Below are 21,824 nucleotides of genomic sequence, written 5' to 3' on the forward strand. Positions count from 1 at the left end.
TAAGAGCTGAAATGTAAAATAGACTGAGCAGTGCCAGAGGCAAGAGGAACATGGATCCTCTTTGCTCCATATGCCCTTTCTCAGATGAAAGACAGATATAAAATTCATTCTTATTCATACATTTTCACCCCAATGTTGCTTCATCTTTCGCCTTTTCAGTGCCTGGATCTTTTATCCTATATCTCTATTGCCCATTTTTCAATATTCCTGCACCATGGATTCCCTTTTCACATTCTTGATTTCCTTCAGCTCCGTGAGGTTCTTCCTGCCTCAGGTCTGAGGGTTCACAGTGCCACATACAGTGGATTCCCAACCTCAGGTCAGGGTTTCCAGGATACTTAATACAGGGATCCTCCTTTTGTGTTTAGGTTTCCTTCCTTCCTTCCTTCCTTCCTTCCTTCCTTCCTTCCTTCCTTCCTTCCTTCCTTCCTTCCTTCCTTCCTTCCTTCCTTCCTTCCTTCCTTCCTTCCTTCCTTCCTTCCTTCCTTCCTTCCTTCCTTCCTTCCTTCCTTCCTGCCACTTCCTTCCTTCCGCCACTTCCTTCCGCCACTTCCTTCCTTCCGCCACTTCCTTCCGCCACTTCCTTTCTTCCGCCACTTCCTTCCTTCCGCCACTTCCTTCCTTCCTTCCTTCCACCACTTCCTTCCGCCACTTCCGCCACTTCCTTCCTCCCTCCCCCCCTCCCTCCTCCCCCCTTCTTCTTTCTTTCCTTTTCCTTCCTTCTTTCCTTTTCTTTCTCACGTTCTCTCCCTCCCTCCTGTAATTATAATTATTTCAAGCATGATTACATACTTATACATTCTGAGAGTAGTAAATGTTGTGCAAAACACTGAACCAGCCAGTTTAAATGCTCAGAACCAAACAGTGTCAGCGGCTTTTGGAGAGGCCGGGGATTGCCCAGGGCAGAGTGAGGAGTGTTGGATTTCTGCTGCCACAGCCCTCAGGTGGCTCCAGCCCAATGCTCCTCAGAGGAGTTTCTCCTGAGGAATGACCAAAATGAAGCTGTCACAGCCCCCCAGCTCAGATGCACAAGATTTCACTGCCTGAACCTGCACTGACCCCTCCGAACCAGGTTGTGCTGAGCCCCACCCCAAACAACGTCCTGAATCAGTTGCTCCTTGTAACGTCGCTTGGAGGAAACACCACTGGAATGGGGGCCTTTGAGTGAAGGAACACCAAAACTTGTCTTAAAAGATTCTGATAAATGAAAATAAAGAGTGGAATTCATTTTTTATAATCATCCTGTTCAGATTTATTTGCCATCTTTTGGATCAGAGAAGCCAAATTCTATTTGCAGTGTTTTTTCTGTATAAAATATCCGTTGTGCTCTTTCAAATTAAATATTGCGTGTTTGTTAACTTCCCACAGAACCTGGGAAAACCAAGGCATGTATATTGGATTAATGGACCTCTAGTGAAATCCATAGTTTTGTCCTTACAGTTTTAAGAATAAATTTTGTAAAAATTCCTCCAAGTGTATCAGCTCACAAGATGTTCCCTGTATTTCATTTGTTCTTTTCTGACTACTTCAATATGACTATTTCAGTTCTGATTACTTGTTTCTTCATTTTAAATAGAGGAAATGGAACAATTTTATTCCTGTAGTAAAATGTTCCTTGAGGAGGTGTGAGAGTGCCACAGAATGAGACAAAATTCAGATAAAAGTCTGCAATATATCTCAAGGAACCATTAAGGTTTTCAAAAGAAAGAACATTAAATTAATACAGGGTAATAATTTCTTTCAAGTATTTTCCTCAGATAGTGTGATACAGCTTCGGTACTACTATACTACGGCATAGAATTGCAATATTTATTTTTCTTTTTCTTGAACTGTTATTATTTTCTCCAGGTTCTTTAGGATAATGTTGTCAGGTATCTATTTTGCTCACAAATCCAATAGTTGCATCATTTATGCAGAAAATAAAGGACATTTACTACCTTGAAGTGATGGTTTCTCAGATGCTAAAACAGGCAAAAATCATAAAGCGACAGACTTGCTGTAATTTTAGCTACTTATTTCCTGGAAGAAAAAAAACTTGAATTTTTAATTCAGAAGAAAATTAATTCCATCCCTTAGTATTCTTAGTAAATGACTCATGTAACAGTTTTCAGGCACCAGCAAATCTGTCTTTGGGTAAGACATAAGATTGAACTTCAGAGGAACTGCTGACGCCCACATGGTGTCAGTTGGACTCAGTTGACACTACTTGCCAAATTTATTTCTTTGTCTGCCTCTTGTTTCTCTGTAGGAGAATATGTGGATATCTTGGAAGGCGCACGGAGCATGGAAATGTGCGTGCAGTTGGTGGGAGAGCCTTTGCTTTGTGTAAGAGCAGTAGTAGCTCTGTTCAGAGGGGTGGGAACAGAGAAAATCCACTAGCACAGACGCATGGAGCTGTGGAATAGAGGTGGACTTCACAGGTCAGAGGTCTGAGATGATTCCTGTTTTTAACATTACTATTTGTAATTAGTTTTAGGTCAGGACAGTGGCAGGAAACAGAATTTTCTTCAAATGGAGACGTTATCTCCTAAAGAAATGTACTCTCACCACACCGTCTGCTCCAAGTGTGGAGATTTTTTGTGGTTCAAATTTTAAAAAGAAAAAAATATTCTCGTGAAGAAGATATGTTTTGGGTCCTGTTCTGCAGCAGAAAGTGTTTGCTGATAGAGTTCTGCCAGGATAGCTGTATCAACAACACTCCTTATTTTAAGCACAGCATGTGCTGGCAAAGAAATGCTTTTATCAGCTCATGGATAAAACTCATATGGCAGAAAGGACTTGAGTTTTGCCAGATGAAAAACTTCTCAGGTTTTTGTCTTACACTGTCAGGAGGGGCTGAGGCAGCTCTGATGTAGGCTGAACCCAAATTTTCAGGGAGCCAGAGAAAGTGAGACATTGCTAATTTAGACATCTCTAAGGTTTCTGCTATTTTTTAGACATTATTTCTAGAGTCACAATTTTAAAGAAACACTGTTATCACCAACACAGAGAGGTGTCAGTGCAAGGGATTTAAGGTCTTGTAAAATCTGACAGAAAAGATTGATAGACTATATGGTTAATGTCACATTTGCTAATCTAGAGACATCTGAGTAAAAAATGTGGGTTCTTTTCCTACCACTGTGGATTTCTTTAGTGACTTGTTTTATGGCCTTTATCCAGGCCATTCATCTCTTTACACCATCCCAGGTGGCTGTGCCCATCTCTTGGAATAGGTTTGCACATGGTTTTAGAAATCTAGAGGCTTTAGGGAGACAGGTCCTTCTGTCAAGGCAGAAAGAGTTTCCAATCTAAGTAATCTAAAATGGATAAAGACTTTTCTTACATAAAAGCTGTGTGCTAACCTAAAAACCTGTGGATGTTACAGTGACCAGCAGTGTCCTTCAGTTCAGAACCTTCAGGAGCTGTATCTCACTAGCTCCATCAGTATTAAATTAGCAAATTAAGCACTTCATAGCTTGAAAATGCCGTTGATTGCTGGTGAACAATGTGCCATTCATGCACCATGCACAACAATCCTCAGGGCAAAGCACCATTTCCGTTTTCCTCTATAAGCTCCTAAGTGCAGAACGTACTTAGTCCAGGCCTGTGGTGTCTTTCTGAGAACAGAACTGTTTATGGAGAGGTAGGACAAAAAAAAACTACAGAAAGTTCTCAAACCTCTCTCGCAGGTGTGTGTCTGGGTCTGCCCACAGCAGTTACGTGAGGATACTGCTGCACCCTGTGGCTTCTCACCCACCAAGGCATTTCCCAGCAGTGGCTCCAGAGCCTCTCTCATCTGTGCAGAAAGCTCTTCATGATTGCTGATAGCTGAGGGATGTGCCAGGCTCCTTTCAGACTCGGCTGCCTGGCTTTTCTTTGGGTCAGAGCTGTGGCTGGTGCTGTGGCTTGAGACAGGCTCGAGCGGCTGAGCAGGGATGAGACACCAAGGCAGATGTTCAAGGAGAAAAAGATGCAAGGGATGGGAGATAGAAATGCAAGGACCATTCCTTTCCATTGGAGCCTTTGTGGGGCTATTTCCCTTTCAGCATTTTTGGTTTATAAGCAATGAAACTGTGAGTTTATACTGGGGGATGGAGTACAAATACAGGGTGAGGATCAGCTGACACCAGATCATTTCTTTGCTGGTAGGTTGAGAAGTGCTAGAGAAACATATAAATTATATCCTCATATATTGTATATATTACTGTATAGTATATATAGTAGTATGTACTCTTTTGGCAATATTGTCTTTACCACGATTTCTGTTCTGTTTGTTTGTTCTTCTCTCTCCAAAAGTTACATTTAATGAAAATATGCTGCAGGTTTGGTTTTTATTTTCTGAAAATAGGAGAGAGTTCTGAGTCAATGTTTTATATTTCATTTTCTTTCCTGCTCTGTATTTCATAGACTGCTTTGGATTTTATTACTTGTCACCTTCTCTACACACAAAAGGCATATGAATTAAGCAAAACGTGGTTTTGGGATTTAGGACTTAGGAAGTGAGTTAGGTCAGCACAAGAGTTACCAGTGTAGATGCACAGAAGATACTTCAGGCTGTGAAAAATAAAAGAACAAGAAAATTTTAAGGCATTTAAAACTTGCTGAGTTAGGGATGAAAGGCCTTGGCACAGCAGCTGTACTGAGGAGATACTGGCAATGGCATTTTGGCCATCCAGAAAAAGCTGTGCTCTTCCTAAAGACACTGAGCCCCATCCTGCCTTCCCTCATCCTGAGCCCTGCTTGGACTGGGAGCAGTTACAGGGTGTTTCACCTCCTGCTAAAAATCTGACCTGAAACTGGTATTGAAAATGTATTTAATGCAAGGCAAGAAAAAAGTTAACATCAATTTATTGAATTGCAGTTCTTCCTTCCCAAGAACAGGAAGAATCTACTCTTTGTGCTGTTTATTTGGAGAGGTACTAAATGGTGATGAAGGAGGATGGAGTGCTTGCTAAATACTGCAGAGATGCTCCAATAGCAGCCTGAGCTTCTGCTCACATCTTACCAGGAGTGCAGAATAATACACCAGCATGGCTTCAGCTCTTAATAATTCTTCTAATGAGCTGAAGTTGTGCTCAGATTGTCTCCTTTTCCCTAATTTTGTGGACCTAAAATCTGAGTATAAATCAGAAGTCGCCTGGTTGCCTCTCATGATGTTTGTTGTTTCAGTGCAGCAAAGCCATTTATATTGTTGAATAATAAAAGTAATGCTAAAGCTAATATATCTTATTAGGCTTGATATCAATGGAAGTATTCTTGACCAAACCTGTATTTCAGCCCAAGTGGGGGGAGTTACAAAAGCTCACAGTGGTTTGTCATTGAGACAGCCATCATGTTTGCTAATTGGAGCTAATGATTGCTGTAAATTGGGATACAATTAGTCTGGATTTGACAGCAGAACTGTTGGGTGTTCAACTGGATGGAGCTAATGAGAAACTCTAACTGTGATTACTGTGGTTTATCCAAACAGATGCTCCTACCTTGCCATAAAATCATGGTCATGCGTTCTCCTTTCCTCAGAATTTATGTGTTAGAATTAAACAGGTGGGTGTGACAGGGAATGCCTCCTACTGCCAGAGGGCAGGGCTGGATGGGATCTTGGGAATGAGGAATTGTTCCCTGTGAGGGTGGGCAGGCCCTGGCACAGGGTGCCCAGAGCAGCTGGGGCTGCCCCTGGATCCCTGGCAGTGCCCAAGGCCAGGCTGGACACTGGGGCTGGAGCAGCCTGGGACAGTGGGAGGTGTCCCTGCCATGGCAGGGGTGGCACTGGGTGGGATTTAAGGTCCCCTCCAACCCAGACCATTCAGTGATTCTATGACTCTAAGAAAAATAGACTGATTTGGTGTAATTAAGAACATACAGTAATTTTTTTTAGATTATTTTAATAGCATTACTTAATTTATTACAAGAATTCATTTAGTAAAGGTCATCCTGCTTTTCCATTTGCAGTATTTTCATGCAATAATTACATGCTGACATAGTAATTGAAAATTAGTTAATCTCAGTGAAGACTCGTGTATGTGATCAACTTTTCTCACCTCACTTGACTATTTGCACAAGGTCACTGACATACACTGTGGTAAAATTGTGTTTATTTGGGGTTTTTCTGTGAGCTGCTTGGTGCATTTTGAGCTGGGTTGATGTGATGTACAAGTGATGTGTGATAACCTTCAGTTTCCTAAATAGATGTGTAGTTCTTGGAGTTTGGATCCTGACAGGAATATTAGCAACGACAGCTTGAAAGGCTGCTGTGAATAGTTACACAAAATATGCTGTTTCAGCAAATGCACTTGATAATATGGATTCAGGGAAGCATTTGCAGATGTAGGACCTGAAAGTGTGTGAATTTGATCAAAATGTTTTTAATCTGAAATGAACATTTATAGTGCTTTAGCAATATTTGCACAGCTTTTAAAATGGCTCATGAGTGCATCAGACTACTTTCATTTTCTTACCATGGAAAAAGAATTAATTACATGGGGCAAGCAGCTAAATAGAGACAAACTTTGCTCTCAGGGGGTTGGAGTGAGGTTCTCGTCACAGCTGATGGCTGAAATGGTGTCCAGGAGCCCAAGGCACAGCTGCTTATCGCTGTAAGGCAGAGCAGTGGGATCCATGGTTCTGCTTTTAGTCATGAAATCACAGAATCATTAAGTTTGGCAAAGTCCTTTAAGATCATCAAGCTCAACCAGGACCACCACCACGTTCACCACTCTGAGAAACCTCTCAGCATCCCAGCAGAAACTGCCCCTCCTGTGGGGTCCCCCCTCAGCCTCGCTGTTCCATGCTCACAGTTATTTTACATTGGTTTGTGTTGTCTCCAGATCCAGAAACGCTTTTTTTCCTACTTAAAAATGTCAGTGGACTCAAGAATCTAACAAGCCTTTTTCCCATAACACTGGGGAACTTTAAATGCTTACATTGTTTCCCTCACCCAAAGATGAAAATGAACTTGTAGGTCTTGCCTTCTGTCATGAAGCTGAGAAAATGTGGATTTAACACCAAGTGCTTGTAGAAAAAATTCATTATAAACATTTCCTAACAATTCCCAGCTTTTGATTAAAGCTATCCACCCTTGCCATTAAGGCATCGGAAAGTTTGCAGCTAAGCCTTCCTGATGGTTTTTTAATGCATGAAATTTATTTTTAACCTTTTATTTATTTGTTGCAAGCTGATGCTTTCAGGTCTCTGATGCCATTTTCTCCCTGATATCTGAATGAGTCATAAGGTGCCTTTTATTCATAGTTTTGTTATTTTTCCTGTGTTGCTGATACATCTTTTGATCTACCTGGCTCACAAATTCTTAAGCTTGGAATTGAACTGCAAGATGAAGCACTGCAGCCTTAGACTGTTTTCAGCTTTTAATTTTTATTTACTTAATCACATGAGCATTTAATTAATACTTTCCAGTTATTTCCATCAAGGTCACCAGATTCTTCATACCCTTCAATATCTTCTGTAGTCAGGGCCTTCCACCATTGTCCAATTCAGCTTTTAATTTTAAATCTCTCCCAAGATTTAATATTTGTTATGTGGTGACCAAAAGTCAGTGGGTTTTTGATTTTGTTTCCTCTGGAGTTACTGGAACTTTCTTAGAGTAACTTTCATTTTCCTGGTTGTGATCGCTACTGATAACTGGATTCTGAAATTCAGCTTTTACTTTCCCTTAATGCCTCATGCATTTTATTATTGAAGAGTTTAGAATAAAAGGTAATTTTGGATAAAGGTTAAATGTAAGCGGGTAACTTTCAGGAAATGTCAACTTAATTTTAGCAAGATTATATAAACTTTTTTTTGCAAAGCTTTAGAAGATGGGACGTGCTCTGTTTCTTAAGGGCTGCACAGTCTCCAGCATTTTGGACAGTGACCCTCTAACCAAATTTGGGTGATAGTTTGGTTGAGACTATGAAAGTTGGATAAAAGTAACTTGTCCTTGAAGTTTTATTTGCATCATTTTTATGTCCACACAAATTTATTATGACAGACGTTTCTCCTCTGACTGATTTTAAATTTCAGAATGTTTGATGAAGTTCCAGCCTATAATTGAGTTAAAATAAGACCTGTAAGGAACTTCCTTCATCTGACTGCCAGCACAGGTGATGCACCTAGACCCTGCCTGCTGCCAGCCCCCAAGGAAATTTTGCCTCTCTTTTTTGAACTTTCTCATCCAGAGGTTTTATTTCTTTGTGCAATTTGCTTGTTAAAATTAGACATTTTTGCTGTTCTCTCATAATTCCTATAAAATTTCTGGATCCATCTCAATCATTCATACATGATTTTCTTATAATTTTTTCCAGCAAAGTAATCTTGGGTTCCTTCTGAGGCTCCAAAATGTTCAAAACCAGAGGCGTTTGTCTCCTTGTCATGGTTTGAGCCTGGCACAGAGCCAGTGCCCCCCATGAAAATGCCCTCACCCTGGTGTCTGCTGTGAGATGTGACCAGGAATAAGCAAAACAGGCTTTAGCTTAAACATAAAGAACACTTTATTACCTAAACTACAGGAAAATAGGGAAAGACCATAAGGAAAAGAAAAAAATTGAAAACCTTACAAAAACCACTTTCCTCCTCCCCACTACCTGACTTTCCCAATCCGATACATTCTCCCAAATCACTGCCCAGCCTGGCACCACACTTTAGTATACTCAAACTGCAGTTCATGAAGAGGAAAGGAGTCCTTCTTGTTCCATAGGCTTCCCCTGGAAACACACTGAAACCTCGTGTGCTTCCCTGTCACTTCGGCACCGCCCGGAAAAAAAAGTCCTTTTGCCGCTTGTGACATCTTCCTTCCATGCCCAGTGCTCTCACCACTGACGCATGGACCAGAGCTGCTTTTAGGGTTGTCTTTCAAGGATGCCTTGTCTCACTCCAAAAAGGCACAGTCTCTGCTTTGGGACATCTGTCCCCCCCATATTTTTCCAACCCCCTGGGGCCGGGGGGTCCTCACGATGAACCCTCCTGGTTCTGAGCCACTGCTTCCCCCTAAGTGCAGTCTCTGTGTCACAGGAACAACTGAGTCCATGGCCACAAGAAAAGTCCAGCCAAAAGGCCACTCCAAATCATCTCTCCCCATTCAATCATCTCCACGTTCTTCGGGCCAGGTCCTTGTCTCATCTCATCTCTTATCTCCCTTCTTATTCAGCTTCGAGGAGGATTAGCATTTTTGCAAGGCCCCAATCATGAAAGAAAGGGGTTAAAACTTTCAGTCTGCGGCACTCCCACACACGCTGCCCACATGCTGCCGCTCCGGCCGGGCACTCTTCCCCCCCCCTTCTCCTCCTAAGCCAGCTGCTATCACATTCGGTGTCGCCGTCTCTCTCTCTCTCTCCCTCCTGGGGGGGGGGGAATGGCTGCCCGAGGGCTGACTCCCTGGGATCTTCCACCCTTCCATCCTCGAAGCCTCCTCACCTCCCATCTCTGTCCAGGCCCAGGGCCTACCACGTGGCTGCCCCTCCCCCGCCCAGCAGCAGCGACTGGACAGGGGAGGGTGATCTGACCTCTTCGCCGCGACGTCCCAAGAGAGCCTCCCAGGGCCAAAGCCCTGCTTTTAACCCCTGTGTATTCTCGGAGGTGTGTCCAAACCCCACTGGCTACACCAGCTGCCAGTCTCAAACTCAAAACCTTCATTGGTTTGACCACAGCTTCCCAGAATTCCCCATTCTTCCTGGTCAAACCACCACACTCCTCCTGGTTCATGTTAGTTCATGTGCTCAAGCAGATGTTAATTAACAGAACATTTTGTAAGAGCATAATTTCTGGATCCACTCTTCATTTTAAAAACCATGTCTGCTCTACAGCTTGGGAAAAAAATTAGAGTGGCTCTTGCATCCTTGTTTCCCGTGCAAGATCTTCCTTTTCAGCTGCTTGAAGTGCTCATTTTAAATATTGTGCTGTACAATTTACAGACAAGATTGTGGAAGGGAAAAGAGTGGCAGGAGCTCTTTTGGCTGTGAGCTGCAACCACAGAATCCCAAAATGGGTTGGGATGAAAGCCCATCCCATCCCATCCCACTCCTGCCATGGTCAGGGGCACCTCCCACTGTCCCAGGCTGCTCCAGCCCCAGTGTCCAGCCTGGCCTTGGGCACTGCCAGGGATCCAGGGGCAGCCACAGCTGCTCTGGGCACCCTGTGCCAGGGCCTGCCCACCCTCACAGGGAGGAAGGGAAGAATTTCTCTCCCATGTCTGCTCTAACCCTGCCCTCCTTGAGCTTGGTGTTGCAGGAAACCAGCAGTGAAGGAGAAAGGGGCTGTACCTTGCCTTGGTGCTTCCCTGCCCTGCAGCTGGGTCAGGTGGGCTCCCAGTGTGGTTTTGAGGAAGTTTCATATTGTGCTGCCCTTTTTACATTATTTGAGACAAACCTGAGCTCAGCTCCTGATGTGCAATCTGTTTCTCTTACCAGCCAGACGTAACGAGGGCCAGGCAGGGAACTGCTGTGCCTTTGCTCAGCTGACTGACAGCAATGGGAGCTGAAGAACAAGACAAAGCCTTGCAAGTCTCATTTTCCTGCCTTGCAAATGCATATGTACTGCCATACATGCTGAAAACCCAGTTCATTTCATCATGTGGTTCAAAATACAAAGGTTCCATGTCCTTTAAGTGTGGGCAATAGCCTTCATTTTAGTGCTCGAATTATCTCTTCTTTTCTCCTCCTCTTTAAATCTAAACACATATCAAATCTGTTTGATCAGATCAAGATATTATTTGTGTGGAAGGCAGTAGAAAACATAGTGAAGTATCTCAGTATTTCTCAATATCAGCTCAGTGGGTAAGCTGCTATTGCTTTAAAAATATAATGTGGAAACTATAATGAGAAGAAGTTTGGATTTGGGCCAAAAAATGTAAAACCTTTATGGTAGATTAAACTGTTTTGCAACTAAATACTGCTTTTCTCTGAAACAACCCATTCCCTCACGCAGCTAAATACTGCCATATGTTTAAATTCTTGCAGGCCTCCTAAGGCTGACCCAGAAGAAATGTCAACAAATGTTTGTGAGTCCTTGTGGCCTTGTAACATTTCCTTTAAAAAGTGAAGAATGGAACAGCAGGAGCTGTAACACTCCCCCAGAACAGACATATGAAGGCATATGGCTGACATGGGAGCCTGCTGGCTCTTCCAAGATTGCTGGCTTCATTTTTAAGGATCCTTTTTTTTTAATTCCTCAAGACAGCTAAACTTGTCTCTCTGGTGAGTTGGTGTACTCTGCTCAGAGCAGAGTTTGGGATGCCTGGGGTCCTGTGCAGCCCCTGCTGTGCCATGGGAGAGCCCACAGGTTGTTGCTGCACGTGGCAGATGGGGAAATGCAGGGAGGGTGAGACGTGGTGGCTGCGAGCTGGGGGTGTCCCAAAGGATCTTCAGGCAGCTCTGTACACTCAGGAGCTTGGGTAGCTGGGGAGGTTTTCTCTGTAGAGCATTAACCCAGTGCTGGCTCTGGTTTTGACAATTAAAATAAATTACATTTGCTGAACAGTGCTGAATAGTTGCACTTTCATTGCAGATGTGGGTTTATTACTTCTTAACTATAGGGTTTGAGTTTGCTGATACAGGGGAAGATCTTCAAATGTACAGGATCTCAAGTTTTTTCCAAGTGAAAATGATTTATTTGTACAAAGCCATTAGACTTCCAATAGAATTTGTGCTCAAAAAAATCTTTGATGCCTTGGATCACTTTTCTTCCCTGTAAATGTCCTTTCCTCCAATTATTATTTTTAATTAATTGAAATATTCCTGTGCTGTACTCCAGCCCTGGAAATCTCAATGGCACAAAGCAACCAGAAGGGTAAAACCAGGTCCACAGCTCAACTTCCAGCAGCCTGTGCTTCATCTCCCTGATAATGTGCATTTTCCTCCCTGTTCCTAAGGCACTTGGGAACATCTGTGTCCTTAAGTCCAGCTCTGCAGGTTTTTGTGTTCTCAGAGGCTGCTCCAGGCCAGCTGGGTGAAATTGTGGATTATCACAAAGAGAAGGAAGAGCAGTGACTGTGCCTTGGGTACTCATCCAGATTTCTTTCTTCATCTTTCTGATGAAACACCAGATCTTACTCTCCAGGTTACAACTTTTGGTCACTTTTGTCTCAGTCCATTGTACCAGATTTCTGGATGTGCAGTGCTTTAGACCCTGAAACCTTGACCTTTTGCTGTTTCACTGTTACAGCAGTGGGTGTTTCTCAATACCACAAGATATTTCTTCACAAAATATTTTGGAAGGTAATTTATGTAATTGCTCATAAAATTATACTGTCTTGATGTGGGGACTGGTGAGGTTTGTTTTCTCCAATGTGGCTTGGGCAATTTCTGTGCCCTGAAAGATAACATAAACCCAGTCTTTGAGTAAAATGCAAACTGTAAAAGAAAAAAATCCAACCTTTAGTGGAGCTTCTGTGGTTTTTTCCTCATGCTCTTTTTTTTTCTCTGGGCACTGCCGATACAGTAATAAGAAAACAATTATGTAAAAACAATGAACATCTTGCATGAGATTGACAGAATGAACAACTAGATTTCTTTTTTTGAAAGGGAGTGGGGAAGCTTATTATTGGCGTTTGGAACCTCTCAAATGAATTTTGTGAAGTGTTCAGCCACAATTTAGCATGCAGAATGCTGTCTGTTAGAAAGGGCTGCAGTGTAATTATCATTTCTGTGACTGGAGAACCAGCAAGGTGTTGAAGCTGAGCTGTCCACACTCTCAGGTAAACTCACGGGGCTTGTTTCCCTGTAACTCCGGTTGACTCTATCTGAAAATGAAATAACAGGTTTGTTTAGCCATGTTGAGCTGTCAAGTACTCATAAGTCTCACGAACTCGAAGCTGATAGCCCAGACTCGAGTGCGTGTTTATGTTCTCCAAGTGGAGAGCTCACCAAATTGAACATTAAGTGTGCAGACAGCTTCAGTTTGGCTCAGTTCCACAGCACACATATGGAAAAAGGTTGGCTCCCTGAAGAAATAATTATATGGCCATCTCATTCTGGATTTAGAGCATCTCGGCGTTGGCAGTGCGAGTGAATTCCCTCCCCTCCCGGCCGCTCCCAACCCAGGCGTTAATTGCCGTCTGCAGCTCCCGGAGCTGAGGAGCAGAGCCCGTGGTGACAAAGCTGCTGTTGGCAGGTGGCACCTGAGCCAGCCCCGTGCTGTCCCCGTGCCAGGGCTGGGGGAGCAGCTCTGGTCAGCAGCGCTGTGCCCCTGTGCCCGGGCACACCGTGTGGGCTGAGCCCGCTCCAGCTCAACCTGCAGCTCTGGCAGGAGGAGCTCACATCTGCCAGCTGTGCCCTGTGGAGACACTCCCAGCAAAGCTGCCCAAGGCCACCCAGAATGGCCTGGAACATTCTTCCACCCCTGGCCAATTCAGCTGAAAAGGAAAAATGCTGTGGGAGAATTATTGCACTTATCTATTTTAGACAAGCCTTTGGCAAACAGGCTTTTGGGGAGAGTCACATTTCTGCAGAGCTGGTAAAGTGACTCCATTATTATAAAGTTATCTTTGACTTCTATTAGTAATTAGAATCATGGAGTCATAAAATTATTTAGCCTTGAAAAGCCCTCCCAGCCCATGGAGTGCCAGCTGTGCCCGATGCCCACCCTGTCCCCTGCCCAGAGCCCTGAGTGCCACCTCCAGCCCTTCCTGGGACACCCCCAGGGATGGGCACTGTAAACCCCCCTGGGCAGCCCCTGCCAAGGCCTGAGCCCCCTTTCCATGGGGAAATTCCTGCTGTGCCCACCCTGAGCCTGCCCTGGCCCAGCCTGAGGCCGTTCCCTCTGCTCCTGTCCCTGTTCCCTGAGCACAGCCCGACCCCCCGGCTGTGCCCTCCTGTCAGGAGCTGTGCAGAGCCACAAGGGCCCCTGAGCCTCCTTTGCTCCAGGCTGAGCCCCTGCCCAGCTCCCAGGGAGGTCATTTCCATGCAGTCTTCCTTTTTCTCTAGGAATGCTAACACTGGGCACTCCATGCTCAGCCCCCAAAAAAGCCACTGAAACTTAGGGAGTAGCTGTGCTTCTGAAATCTCGTGAAACAGTGGAGACAGGTTCTCAGCATTTAGCCAGTGAGGGTTCTTGCTTTCTTAGTGTTTTCTGTTTCATCTTTGTTTTGGTTTGGTTTTTTTAATGATCCTTTTATTTTCCTAAATAGATCCTCTTGCTGGTTGAATATAACTTTACCACATGATTGCAGTGGTACCCTGGAGCTCATTTACTGTTATTTAAAGAACTGCCTACAGCACCTAGGACTATCTCCACCAGGCAATATCACTGACAGATACCAGCAGGAATTTTTCCCTAATTGTGCAGTTCTCTGGAATATGCAGAGCACTTGCACTGTTATTGTTTGGTTGTGTGTATTTCTACTTCACAACCATTGTTTGGAAGAAACCTCCTAATGCACTTGCTTGTAGCTTGTTATAATTACACCACAGAAAATTAAAGCTTTCGGCAGAATAATGAAGAGCAGACAAATGTTAAATATTAATATTGTCAACTGTTCTGGTTCGTTTTGGCTGTGAACTTTGGTGTTATGAACATGTCATTACCTACTGAAATACAGATATGTGCTCAAGTTACAGCTCCAAGAACAGATGGGAAGGTGGGTTAACAAATAACAAAGTAACTCCATAAAAAATATTAGTGTATTGTAATTTCTGGAGTGATATCCTGAAATGATAGGTGGTGGAAAATCATGTCATCCTTGCTATAAATATTGCTGAAATTCTGCAAAACTCTATTAGTTGTGAATAGGAACTACACAGCAGGCATCAAGAAATGCTCCTAGTCCTTTCTCATCTTCCAAGTTCTTACTCACTGAGTATTGAGCTCTGTTTTTAATGGATATTTCTTAATTTTATTAGATATTTCTTAAAAATTATATACATATATATAATATACTTAAAAATATATATGTGTGTATATATTACATACAAATAAATGATATTATTACAGTATCAAAATATCAATTGCTCAGTACTGTTCAGTCCTGAAAACTGAAATTACCAGTTGAAGAATATTTGGGGGTTGTTTCTCCTTTTTGAATCAGTAATGTTTATCTTGTCTGTCTGCACTTCTTTAGGCTTTCTTTTGTCCACACTTAAAGACTGCTTCATGGACAAATTAATGTGCTTGACATTGCCTTGTCCTTGATTGAGAAGCCAAGTGTCTAATGTCCTTTGAGGAAACACAAAAGGAAATGAGGAAAAGCCAGTGAGGAAGGACAGAGACAGAATGGCTTCTGGGTGACCTAAAATGAATTTACAATCCATTTTCCCTTCCTGCCACCCTCCCCAGATCTAGACAAGCTGTGACCTCTGGGAGTCTGGGAGGAGAATGGAATAGGAATAGGCAGAGGGATAAATTTGGTCCAGAAATAAGAGTGAATGAAACTTTTTTAAAAGCCTTACAAATGTTTGAAGAGTCATTGCAGGGTTTGCAATAGGGTCCCCAGAATGAATAATGAATCTTCCTGGGCTGACAGAGATATTCAGTGAGTTGAATGAGGCTCACAGAAATTCAGAAACATCAGATCTCTGGGGTGGCTTTGAACAACTCCTCTTTTCTTTATTTATTAATAAAAGGAAGAAGGTTGGAAAAAATGTCCCTGAGACCAAAGAATTCTGTCTCTCTTGAGTCTCTTGGACAGACTCTGAACTATTCTCCTTTATGGTATCTCTGATGTCCCAGAATTATTCTTCCTTGGGTGTCTCCAGTGGACCTGGAACCAGCAGGATGATTTTGTAGAACATTTATATAAAGATTTTTCCAAAGGTTAGTTGAATTTATTTTCTGTGCTGAGTGTCCCCTACAGCTTGACTAATAGGGGCATTCAGCATATACTTCAGTGGCTCTCAATTTTTAGGTTTTCTTTTCAGATCACTAGAAGAGATTGATAAAAGAGAGCAGAAGAAAGCCAGAGGAAAGAAATAGAGAACAGCCTTCTGAAAGATAATATAAATAGAGCACCAAATGCTAGTGAAGACAGCCTCTGGTATGGATTTGCTCTAGAGGAAGGATCTGGCCATTCATGTTTAGTGGAAGAAAAGCACCAAAGAATAGGAAAATGGCAAGGGGAGGATGCAAACCAGAAAAAAGCCCCCAAAACTGTAGGGCAAATTTGCTATAAAAATCTTTCAGTGCTGACAAGCTCCCAATCCGTGGTGTCTGACATCTGCTGCCAGTGGAAGCTGAGCTCCAGTGTGACTCAGAAGGCTTCAGAGCAGCTCTGTGTGCCTGCTGCACTGGCAGGAACTGATTTGGTATGCTCTGCATGTAGAATTTGCTTTTCCAAGAGAGAATATATACGAGCCTTTTACTGGTAGCGGCTCAAGAACAAAGGTTTGAGATAATCTGCTCGACAACAAAAATGAAAATTCAAGTTTTTAGAGTACAAATGAAGTGCTTTTTCCACATGTAGGTCATTTGAATTATATAGAGTGTGGTACATAGAAATATTTATTTAAGCATTCAGAACTTGTATAATTTTTAATTGATATTTATTTACATGCATATACATCTCTATAAGTGCGTATGCACAGAAGGTCTGTAGCTGCTTGCTGTGGATCCAAAATGCTTCCAAATTTAGATTTTAGAGGAAGCTCAGGGAAGTTGGAAACATTGAAACAGAGGACTTGATTTATGATATTTAAAATGACAGAACACACCTGCCTGCAGGCCTCCCAACCCACTTGTATTCCTGGTACCTGGGTAGGACAGGGCTGCAGCAGCATGAGGATAATTAATACAGACTTCCCCCTCCAGGGCCCATCGTTTGCCTCCAGGCCCTGGTGACCCAAAAGCAAGAAAAAGCTGATAAAGTCATATTGTGTGGGTGAGCACAGGACTGGGCACTCATGTGATTTGCAGGGGGATTTTGGAGGGAGGTTAATTTGTTCCTTGTGAGCCCACATGAACCTTTTCTGTCCTGCTGGGTAATTTGGCCTCAGATGGGTGAGATTTGGGCTCTAGTCTGCAGACTGTCACCACCCTGCAAAGCACTGAGATGTGGTTTTGTCTCTCAGGAGAGCAGACACTGCTCCTGAGCTTCCTTTCTGCCTGGTTGGTGCTCTCCCAGCTGGGTGTTGGGCTGTGGGTTTGGCAGAGCTGCTCTGCCCTCCTGGCTCCCTGTCTGCACCACAGCAGTGTGGGTGGGCAAGGGTTGGGAGCACCAGGGGAAATGTTTGGGCAGAGTATAAAGTCAGAACAGTTTATAAGAAAGCGAATCAGGCTGTTAACCTGCTTAGGACAGAACCTTGTCTGTGTGAAACCTTCTCTGCAGCCCTCACGTGTTGTCCTGCACAAGGCATCCCCCTAGAGTGCAGAGGTGCTTTCCTCCTGGACAAAGGTACAGGACTGTACAACATTTCAGCCAGATTCTGGTTTTGATCCTCATTTTATGCCAGGCTTCTTGTGTTGAGAAGGTCTCCTCCAGGCTGAGCCCTGTGTGTGGACACAGGCATCAGCTGTGCCCTGCCTTGGAAGCAGAGGGCAGCAGAACCATCTCAGGTGCTGCAGGGACAGTGTGTGCTCCTGTCCTGCTGCTCACGAGTGAGCACAGGGCAGGGGAAACACCCCAGCTCTGAAATCAGACTTATTTATTTACCCTGGGCTGCCATCAGACCTGTCACTGGGGGTGTGTGGGGAAGGCAGGTTATCCCAACTGCTCTTCTGTCCTTTTTGCTGCAATTCTTGCCCTTTGCTTTGTTCCACACCTTTGCACCTGACCATATTTCAGCACAAGACAGGAACCCTTACACGTCCTTGTCCACACAGAGACCTTGGTCATGCTGCTGGTGTCAGCTGTGGACATTAATTAAGTGACAGCCTTAATAACATAAATGAACTTTGAATATGGAGCTGCTTTTGGCAGTGCAGTTGGACCAGGTGTCCTCCAGAGCCCCTTCCCATCTGAACTGCCCTGGGCTGCTCTGTTGGTTGCTGACTGTGGGATTCCCATTGCTTGGCTCAGCTGCCTGGAATCAGAAGGAAAAACAGTTTCTCCTCAAGATGATTCCAAGCATGAGCTTATTTCCTTGCTAAGACAATGGCTAGCACAGGAGCAATGTCTACACAGCCAAGGAAAATCACCCTGGTCAAGGCCCCCAGATCTGAGTTCTCCAGAAGGGTTAAATAATCCCTGTTGTACACTGAGACTTAAACCCCAGTGCAGATCCATTTTTTTATACCTAAACAGAGATTACTCTATATAAAAACATGGTGTGGTGCTGTGGTGTGTATTAGGGCCTAGAATAAAACTCAGAGAGCTGACAGGAAGCAGGTTTTGTTGAGACTGTGTTGCTGAAATGCAAATCGCAGAAATAATCATAATAATTTCATGCAAATTATATTTATACAGATGATCCAGCTTCAGGAGAAAGGGGAGTTTGGGTAGTGTATAGCACAGAGTATCAAACACCAAAAACAGCATTGGGGAAGTCAAGTGTAAACTTTATTTTAAGACAGAACTTATACCTACATCTTTAGAACAGTTAATTATTCAGTGAGGAGAGAAGTGAGAGAAGAAATGGGCAAGCTCTGCACCCAAACAGCAGAGATCCTCAGCTGGCATGTGGGAGCTCTGAGTTTTATATGGAACCGTGCATTTTTCAGAGGTGAAGTGTTTTATAGTGTGCCTTTGCTCATTTTCAGCAATGGCTCCAAGGTTAAGTGACATGTGGCAGGGCCAGACTACAATTCATGATAGAACCATGGAAAGCTCACATATTCCTAAACCTTTGTGATTGTGAGCTCAAACCTGCATAATTTTTATTTTAAATTACATTAGCTTCTTTTCTTTTTCTTTTTTTTTATTCTGCCATTATTGATGTTGTTTATTGCATACATTCTGAATATTTAATATGAGTAATCTGTTTCATAGGTTATGAATACTTGCATTTTTTGTAGGCTTGTAATAATTAATCACAGGGGGGAAAAAGCCCTTGAGCCACTCAGTCCATTGGCCTGGGCTGTGTAAAAACTTTGCTCCTATATTGGATTTGAATAAGTAGTTTATGATCAATAATTCAGTCAAGAAGTTTTGACTTCTCCAGGTTTTAATTCAGCCATGCAGATGTCTCTGGCACTTTGAATATGATCAGCACTCTTTGCTTAAGCAATAATTTAGATTATTAGGGTTTTTCTTTAATCATTGTGTGTGGTGTCAGTTGTGTTTCCATAGGCACTTCTCCAGCAAATTGTAATCAAATAACTATTTATGTGGAAACCTGAGGCAATGGAGTTCTGTGTTAGAAATGCTTTTTGAAGTGTCATATTTATGGAATATTTTAGTCTCTTTCAGCCAGTTCTGTGATATTTACCAGAATTTTCATTGGGCTGAAAAGAGTTGCAAAAATCTGGCACCATTTCATTTCAGAAACTCATCCCTGATGCTTTTGGATTTCTCTGTAAGTGGGACCTAAACATATGTAGTTAGAAATCCACAGTTTAAATCCTTTTGTGATTGTGAGCAATTTGTCTCAATTTCATTAAACTTTCAGATATGCTCCCAAGTTTATTTCTGGAACTGCTCTCCTGGAAATATTTAATTTTAGGGGTACAGTGGATGCAATTTTTCTCCAATTTGAGATTGTTGGCGATTTCTAATATTTTTCATCTCTTTTGATAAGAGTAATGTACCTGGGTGTTTTTTAGAGGGACAAATGTGTGTGCAGTGCATCAGAAAAAGGGAAAATGAAAATAAACAGAGGTTTGGGGTTGTTTTGGGTTTCCTCGGCATAAATTTGCGTATTTTGCGTGCACCTCGATTGTATTGGTTTATTCACTTTGCCAAATGGCCCACAAAGCTGTGAATATTTATTTAGTGCTGTTCCTAATCGTTTTTCTAATAGGGAATTATTTGGGCACAATGAAAGACATTTGTAAATGAAGCAGATAAGCGCTTTGGCAGACAAGGAGTGTTTTGTCCAGCACAAGAATTCTATTGTCCACTGCTTTAGTTGTCAAGTGCCTGGGGAGCCCAGGATTTATGGTGATGTTACAATGGCCCTTTCAGAGGGACTCTAAGAAGCTGTGAGATTCCGTTCCTCTGCTTTTCAGACTCCCAAACCTTTTTGTGGGGCTGGGACAATGCCGGATTCAGGGGCTGCCCGGGCGCTCTCCCACCGGCCTTATGCGGTGATTTCCCCGGGACAATGGGCCCCGCTCCCACCGGCACTGTGCGGTGATTTCCTGGGACAAAGGACCGCTCTCCCACCGGCACTGTGCGGTGATTTCCCGGCACAGTGGGCCGCTCTCCCACCGACACTGTGCGGTGATTTCCCGGCACTGTGCAGTGATTTCCCCGGACAATGGGCCCCGCTCCCACCGGCACTGTGCGGTGATTTCCCCGGCACTGTGCAGTGATTTCCCGGGGACAATGGGCCGCTCCTGCCCCGCTCCCGCCGCCCTCAGAGCGGCCCTGCCTGTGCTCGGCATCCCCAGCCCCGAGCCGCGGCTCCTTTCCCCCCAACAACCCTTGTCAGGCCGTGTGCTGTAAAGAGACACTGTGACAAATCTCTTTCGAGCATTGCAACTGGTTAATGGATTTATTTTTAAAGTTTTCTTGTACTTGTAATTGGACTTTGAAGCTGTAAATCCAGCAGTTGGGGGCCCTTGACTTTTTGCCCTTTGGTAAGTGTTATAAAGTTATTAGAACTCCTGAAGGCATATTCAGCTGCAGAGGGAACAGGAAAATAAAAATGTTATACAATAAGTAATAGGCATCTGATGAATGAAATGGTAAGAGGAAGTAAATTGGTATCCAATGCCTAAATATCAATTACTCAAACTGTTCTGTCTACAGTCACAGGATGGAAACAGTCTCAAACTATATTTTTAATGAAATTGACATCTGGAGGAGTTTCTCCTTGCTTGATGTTAATATGAAGATTTATTTCCTTCTAATAATGATTAATGCTACAAAAAGTATCAGTTTGAATCCCCTGATATTTGTTGAAATGCAGAGTGACTGCAGAATAGAACCTGTGATTGGCAGTGAAATGATCATTTGCCATTTATTATCTTTTATTCTTTGAGATGCTTGCAGCCCAGCCCACTCTGGTTCCATGGTGCCTTTGCTGGTGGCCCGGTGGGTGCAGCCAATGGAGCTGCAGGTCAGGTGGGGACTGGCAGTGGCTGTTATCAAATCTCTGAGGCTTTTAAAGACAAAAGAGCTTAAAAAATTGGATGGTAGGGATATTAGGGAGGATATTTTGAAAAGTCCTTATCCAAGCAAATTCAAATGTCTCGGGCATAAAGGAGTCTTGGGCTGCAAAGTCATCCATAAAGATGTTGTTTCCTGTAAAGATATTGAGCAAATTCTCAAAATGAGGGTGTTTATTCAGTTTTAGTCATTCATATGAATTGTGAATTAGTTCAAAAGGGTCCTTTATTTAAAAAAATACTTGCAAAATGAATATATTTCAAAGTGCCATAGGTACTTCATAGTATGAATGTGTGGAGTACTTTTACCAACCAAGTGCTTTTATATTAGTGGCTCAGTCATCACACAAATCATCACTTCACAGAGCTTAACCTTAGCAAAATGCACTGTCTAGGAATGTGCTTTTATGGCACATGTATCCCAAGTTTTTAAAAAAGACTCAATGTATTTGCAGTCGTGAGGGGCCACAGAAGCCACGTGAATTTATTTATTCCTTTGGTGGAGCAAAAGTGAAATATGTTTGTGCAATGCTGAATATAAAATAGCCAGTCAATGCCTGTTTCCTTTTCAACACTTGTGCTGAGAACTCTGAAATTCCACCTGTGCTGCTGAACTGGTTTTTTGCAATTAAAACTCGATTGGTTTAACAGGGGTGAAAAGTGGGTATAAAATTAAGGATTGATACAGATGAGGTATCATCAACAATTAAACACTACAGAAA

General features: G+C 43.1%; 1 protein-coding gene across 4 annotated transcripts in view; it reads left to right on the plus strand.

The window, feature by feature from the left end:
- Window positions 1–21,824, plus strand: part of CDH11 (cadherin 11) — an 85,336-nt gene that overhangs the window by 18,753 nt on the left and 44,759 nt on the right. The window contains exon 1 of one of the 4 annotated variants that reach the window (XM_064723512.1): window positions 11,076–11,162. The exons of the other annotated variants lie outside the window; for them this stretch is intronic. The gene's annotated coding sequence lies outside the window, so the exon portion shown is untranslated. Of the gene's footprint in view, window positions 1–11,075; window positions 11,163–21,824 lie in introns of those variants that run through there. 4 annotated transcript variants of the gene reach the window in all.

Source organism: Zonotrichia leucophrys, chromosome 11 (assembly GCF_028769735.1).
Source record: "Zonotrichia leucophrys gambelii isolate GWCS_2022_RI chromosome 11, RI_Zleu_2.0, whole genome shotgun sequence".
Taxonomy (NCBI): Eukaryota; Metazoa; Chordata; class Aves; order Passeriformes; family Passerellidae; genus Zonotrichia; species Zonotrichia leucophrys.